Source organism: Parasteatoda tepidariorum, chromosome 3 (assembly GCF_043381705.1).
Source record: "Parasteatoda tepidariorum isolate YZ-2023 chromosome 3, CAS_Ptep_4.0, whole genome shotgun sequence".
NCBI lineage: Eukaryota > Metazoa > Arthropoda > Arachnida > Araneae > Theridiidae > Parasteatoda > Parasteatoda tepidariorum.
The window spans coordinates 18,795,159-18,802,258 of NC_092206.1; the positions used below are offsets into that span (position 1 = coordinate 18,795,159).

Consider the following 7,100-nt stretch of genomic DNA (forward strand, 5'->3'; position numbering starts at 1 on the left):
TTTAAAAGGATTTCAGAGTTCTATATAGAAATTAACTGTTGAAATCGGCATTTTTCGGTTATAAAATGTTAATTTTTATTAAGTGTAACAATGTGTAATTTTTGAAAATTTGTGTGAGAGGTATTACTGCTTTCTAATCATTTTTGACGAACAAAGCGATAAGGTATCACAAGTACCTCTTGCTGGACACGTTACTAATTATCCTGCTTAACTGGGATCAAATTAAGCTTAAAATTATAAATCTCTCTATATTCCGCGACATATTTTCGCACTGAACTGCCACTACTTCTATTTTAAGTACGAAGAAATTGTAGATACTTGTTCGTAATTCCATATTTTTAGCTTATAGTTTTTTCCCCCGTTGCCTTTATGTTATTAATTTATAAGAACGTGATAAAAACGTGAAAGGCAATTATCACAAAAGAATTAATTTTTATTAACCTGCACCAAATCAACCAGGTAAATTAGTACTTAGTCCTCAATTTCTCTTTATTTCATTAACTGTTGTTTTTTCTGGTAACTTTACATAAGTAAATTTATCAAAATACGTTTTAGAAAGGCAGTTATCATTAATAAAAGTGATTTCATATAACTTTCACAGTACATAACAGTCAAAATTTTCCTCAGTTATAACAAGTCCTAGACATCTATGCTAACTAGTGAGCTGCAAGCTAGGCTTAGTCATGAAGAAATTTTTCTGCAATTTGCATCCAGCAATGATTAAAGCTAATCATATGAGAAAAGTTGTTTTTTTCCCATACCCTCCTCAAATGGTTTCGAATATGCTAGTAGAATTTTTTTTTATCTCAGTGGCTACTTTCCCCTTGCTTCATTACTTATAGCGTGCCAAATTACATTTCAATAGGATGAATGGCATGAAACCACTTACTTGTTCAACAAACAACCATTCTTTTTTATACAGATGCATTTACTTGAGGACGACTTTGATGGGAAAACATTACATAACATAAGAAACATTGTGAAAATTTTCAAAAACAAAAGCATTTTTTTTTGTATTTTGACAGTATGAGCATTAAACTACGCTAACCTAAAAGAAAGCATGCATCCTATAACTCTAATAACTCTGCAAGATGCATCACTTTATGAGCTGTTATTGACGAACAACGATCATTTCAATGAAATAAGCTAGCAAACCTTTAAAAAGCGCTTTCTAAAATGGGCATTTTTTTTACACTCGAAAGGCAAAATAACGTTTTCAATTTTTAGCGGATTTTACTAAATATTTAACAGGATGTTTATAAATAATGTTTCCACTGCACATAGTTTTTTTTTCATTACGTTTACTATCTTTGAATAATAAATGACAAACGTAGACTTGAAAGTTTGAGTTTATTTGACGTATTATCATATAACATCGTAGTTATTTGGACATTTATTTAAAAAAAAAACTAAAAGCGTCTTAAAAAATAAGTTTACGTGCAATGAAATTTGCGTTCTGTTAAAATTTAAATAAAATGAATAAAAATGTAGGAAGTTATCAAATCTGCTAGCATGAAAAACTGCGTTTTGAAAAATGGTCAATTATCTTTTTCTATATAACTTGGACAGTTCAAAATAATTTTCTAAAAAAATAAATCATTAACAGGGAGTATGATGGCTTATTTACTAATATTATAACTTGGCTGATTAAAAAGTTGTCATGAAAATTCGGCATTAGTTGAATGATTCTTATTTTTATATTTGAAGTGTGTTGAGCAGTTCAAAAATGTTGTGACTGATTTGCAATCAAAATAAATACATGTTCTTAAAAATAATATTCATTAATAAATAATGCACCAGAACCCCATAATTTTATACGCCCGTCTTCAAATTTCCTTAAAATTTTCTCTTAAATAAAATTTGCGTAGTTTGTTTTCAATGAAAAGCACAAAGAAATTTTTAACTTGTTCCTTAGTATCAAGTATTTTTTATAATTAAATTATTTTTGTCAAAAGGGAGCAGATGATCTGCTGAGGCAAGATTATGATAATACAGTGGTTGAAGGATAATTTCTCGTTTTTATTTTCTAAGATTCTACTGTGTGTTGAGCGACTTCTGCTATTGTCAACGATTTTTTTTCGTTTAACTAAGGTAAGATGTTTTGCTTAGATATCAACATTTAGTTTAGTTTTTCATAACAATTACTGTTTGATTAAATTGCAGAAGTTTTTCTTTCTTTTTTTTCTTTTTCAAAATGAAAAGAGTTTTTCACTGTGTTTTATCCTAGTTATAGTTTGGATACGTGAAATATATTTTTAAAAATTTCGCTAATGGTTTTTTACAGTATTTCTAATCTGTTATTAGAGCATATCGAAAAAGTTTTAGAAATATTTATTTAATGACTTTCTTACAGTACTTCACTGTCTTTGTTTAAACGTGATTTGTAAGTTTGAAGTTACACTGTAAAAAATTTCGAGCTATGCTGCACCAAACATTGGTATTCATTTGCTGGCTACATAAAGTTGTGCTCAGTTTTACTATATGTTGGTGCTTTCACTAGTTCCAAACAACGAGAGAAGGTTGCACCGAAAATCGGAATTTTGAAACAGCCTAAAAGCGGCGAATGGTTGCACGAAAAATAAGTGTTTTGAAGGGAACTAAAAATGGAGGAAGGTTGCACCATGATTTGGTATTTTTGAAGGGAACTAAAAGCGAGGAAGGTTGCACCATTATTAGGTATTTTTAAAGTGTTAAAAAGTAGATAAAGTTAGCATCATTAATAAATATTTATTAAAAAAAGAGAAGATAATTTAAATCAAATTATAATTAAATTATTTAAATCTATAAAAATTAATAAAAATATTTTTATTTTAGATGTGTTATGTAATATATATATATATATATAAATATATATTAAATAATACATCTAAAATAAAAATAGCTTTTTTAATTTTTATATATTTAAATAATTAAATTATAATTTGATTTAAATTATCTTCTCTTTTTTTAATAAATATTTATTAATGATGCTTACTTTATCTGCTTTTTGGCGCTTTAAAAATTTTTTCATTCATATAAAAACTTCTTCTTTCTTCAAATTGATATATGTAAAATTTGAATAATTTTTTACATTTCATTTAATGCACGAACAGATGCTATAGAGTTAATACCGCTAATGTTTTAAAGAGAAAATAAAAAGAATTTTAATTTTAGGCTGAATCAAATTCTTATTACTGTGTATTTTTAAATTATTTTATTATTTAAAAATGAAAATATTACTTTCACAAGTAAAAATTTATATAAAAAAGTAGACGAATATTGTATTGGTCAACCCCCAATCTCTAATTAAGGAAACATTCCAATATTAATTACATTGGTGTATGGAAATATTAAATTTGAAGTAAATTAAGAAATGTAAAAATAATGAAATAACTTGGAAATATTAACAAAAAATATACAGATCAATATTTAAACATAATTTATTCATTTGCAGTCACTTTGATATTTGTATACATAGACAGAATGTAATAATTTTTAAGCAAAATCTCAAAATTTAAGCATGTTATACTTTTTATACATATCACAGCATTCATTAAAAAAAAATACAAAATATTCACTCAAAAATATGATAGATAGCATGTTTTTGTTACTAAGAGAGTGCATTCAATTCAAACTTATTTTAAATTTACAGTAATTTAAAATAAAAATTATGTTATGCCTCAATGTTTAGAGTTTTAAAATTTGGGATCATCTGAAAATAATTTTCCATATTTTAATACGATACTAAATTTCTTGATATATTCTGCCTCATCTGAATTAAAATCTACAATATAGCTAAATTACTTTTTTACAAGTATAATTTACTACTTGATAAAAAGAGTAAAATTTCACACAGTTTGGAAAAAAATACTGTAATTTTTTTATAAATTAGTACATGATGGTGAGTATTTGAGAAAAACAATATTTTTATTACATATTCATTATTATAGATTTTCTGGTGCTATTACTTTAACTATATCACCTTTTTTAGTTGATTGTAAAAAACACAACAAGATTTAAAAAGATTACACACAAATAAAATTTTGGAGTCTATTTACAAAAGAATAATTGTTTTTGCAAACACAGGTTCTTCATTCTCAAAATTTGAAACTATACACATTCCTTGTTTGTAAGCTGTTCTTGAAACTAGCACTTTTCAAGTGTGAAAAAACTGTTTATAACCTTCTGGAATTCTGGTGATTTTGGCAGAATAAATATTTTTATCAATAGGTTCGGCACTGGGTATAACAATATTTTTTCCTGTGTCTCTTTCTCAATTAAAATCATCGAAGTTGTTGGTATCTTTGTGCTAATGAAAGAAGATTAAAAATAATGTAATTTATGCTAATAAAATGTACAGAAGAAACAAAATTTGAATCCTTACTTTTTTAAAACATAGAAAGATAATTCAAAGCAAGTCATATTTTAATTACTATTTTTAATATACAATATAAAGAACATTGAGAAATTGTAGTTCTCAGGTAAAAAAATGTTAAAACATTTCACTACCTTAAAAAAAAGAAAAATTTCGAGACCAACTATTCATATTGGGGGGGGGGAGATTTTTATCTTAAGCCTCCTTTCATCCACAAAGTTCCCGGAAAGGAAAGAAAGATATTGATATTTTAAAATATTATTATTATTTTTGTTAAAATGCGTTAAAGCACCAAAATAGAATTTCTCCACTTGAGAAATTGTGAATAGAATTTTATGCAGAGTGGTACAGTAAAAAACTTGCTGAAGGAACTGTTAACAGTTAAAATAATAAATTAACAAATTGATCATCACTTGTATAGATAAAAGAGTTCGTGTTGAGTCTAAGAGGGTGGAATCTGGCTGCTGATTAACACACAAGCAGTATTCATGTGCATAGTATTAAAACTCCACATATATACTGTTTGTGAGGATTGCCTTTTTAACTAAAGGTCTTTTGTTTCATAGAAGCACATATATTTCAGAACAAAAAAATTTCACTTTTATAATTAAAATGAAACTTTTGAAAAAAAAAATATTTAAAAAAACAAAAACAACTGTAAATATTATAAAGAATACATATGACATTTTTGAGGATCAATGAAAACGTTCAATTTCATGGTTATATTATCCTTACCCTCACCCACAAAACACAAATGTGGGCTAAATTAATATGCATAAAGCTACAACAAAATAAAATAAGTAAGTAAAAATAAAAAAAACATAGAAAAATAAGTATCTAAAGCAGAGTATCTATGAGTATCAAAGTATTTGTTTATTTGTATTTAATAAAAAAAATATATTTATTATCTTTTTAAATGCAATACTTTGCTTCATTGAAAAAAATTTTCGCTCAGTTAAAAAATATTAATAAAATATATTTTAAGAAAAAATTATAATTAGAAATCAGCTTATTTCTAAATGTTCTAAAACAAATCTTGTTCTCAGTAAGGTATTCTTGGCGAATTAAAAAAAAATATTGTTTTGTTTTCTTTAACGCCAATATAACCGTGAAGATATAACCCACTATGTTTTTCTCCTACCTCGTGCGCTCAACGAACGTAAAGAGAAATTTAGTTTCCATGACAACGGTTAGTATTAATTTTAGGTGAATAATTCGCATTGAAAATTTTACAACAGAAGCACTTCAGAATATATAGACCAAAATTCGTGTAATTATGTGACATTACAAACGAAAATGAGCAAAATAGAACATGAAAATCAAAACAAAAGCATAGATATTGATAAAAAGCTTTAATCCTAACAGAAAGCACATACGAATTTTTTTGTTCGGTGGAATGAAATAAAATGAAATAAAAACACGAACCTAGAAAATTTTCACCAGCAGTAAATTTGGCGGAAAGCAATGCGCCTTTAGCCAAATAAACTGTATATGTTTCTGTGCACATAAAATCGTTGTATCTCCTTATTTACTGAAAAAGAGCTAATACAGATTTTAAAATATTTAATTATTCATACAACGAATACAGTTTCCTTGAAGAAATTTGAAGCTAACACTTTCAGAACAGACAACAAAATTTTTAAAGTTGATATGAAAGAAATGAACTATATTTAATGCAAATAATTAAGAAAAGTTTACTTACCTTCAAAAGAAATTGACAATTTCAAAGACAACTTGCATGAGATGATATCAAGATTCAACAACAAAATCGTCCATCTTGTCAACAACTACAAAATAAGTCATCGGTTACGTGCCTGTCAGAGTACGAAAGTTTGGCGCAATCGATTGCGCCATAAACGCATTTCTTGATCATATATTCCAATTTATGGTGCAACCTAGATAAAAAATTTTTTGATTTATCCTATTTATGGTGCAATTAGCAAACTTTGCACCAAGTATTGGATAAACATTAACCGAGATTTTTTACAGTGTAGCGTGGTTTGTAAGTTAAGAAGTTTGTAAAAAAAATAATAAAGTGCTGAATGAGTTTCTACTGTAGCGCCGAGCAATTGAAAAAATAATGTGATTCACGACAACTATTTTGTTTTTATTGTTAATGCAATGAGCGCTAAAATAGAATTTCCAAAAACCGATCAAAACAAAATTTATTTTTCAAACTTTTTTTTGCAAAATAAGTAGCTTATCATACATAAAAATCTCAACTGTGAATTTTTCGTCGCTCAAGTTGATTTTTCTATTGCTTGGCAGTGTACTTCTCCGCAGTTACTATTTGGCTAAGTGTAAGAAGCTTGTGCAAAGCTCAGTTGAGAGAGTTTCTCATAGTAGTTCTCCACAGTTATTGTTTTCCTAAGTGGAAGAAGCTAGTAAAAGAACATTGAGTTAGTTTTCATTGTATTTCTGCGTTGTCATTATTTGACTAAGTGGAGAATACAAAATTTACAGCATTTAGTTGAGAGTTTTTTACAGTACTTCTCTGTTGCTATTTGACTACGTGGAGAAGACAAAATTTACAGCATTTAGTAGAGAGTTTCTTACAGTACTCCTCAGTTGCTGTTTGACTACGAGGAGAAGACAAAGTTTACATAATTTAGTTGAGAGTTTTTTACAGTACTCCGCAGTTGCTGTTTGACTACGAGGAGAAGACAAAATTTACGTCATTTAGTTGAGAGTTTTTAACAGTGCTCCGCAGTTGCTGTTTGACTACGAGGAGAAGACGAAATTTACA

At 27.3% G+C, this 7,100-nt stretch overlaps 1 long non-coding RNA gene across 1 annotated transcript; it reads right to left on the bottom strand.

The window, feature by feature from the left end:
* Positions 1 to 3,395: 3,395 nt before the first annotated feature.
* On the bottom strand, positions 3,396 to 6,343 carry LOC122270224 (uncharacterized). Its single transcript, XR_006225685.2, has 2 exons — positions 6,057 to 6,343; positions 3,396 to 4,288 (listed from the first exon to the last, which is right to left on the bottom strand). It is a non-coding gene; the product is annotated as an uncharacterized lncRNA (long non-coding RNA).
* Between the last annotated feature and the right edge of the window lie 757 nt (positions 6,344 to 7,100).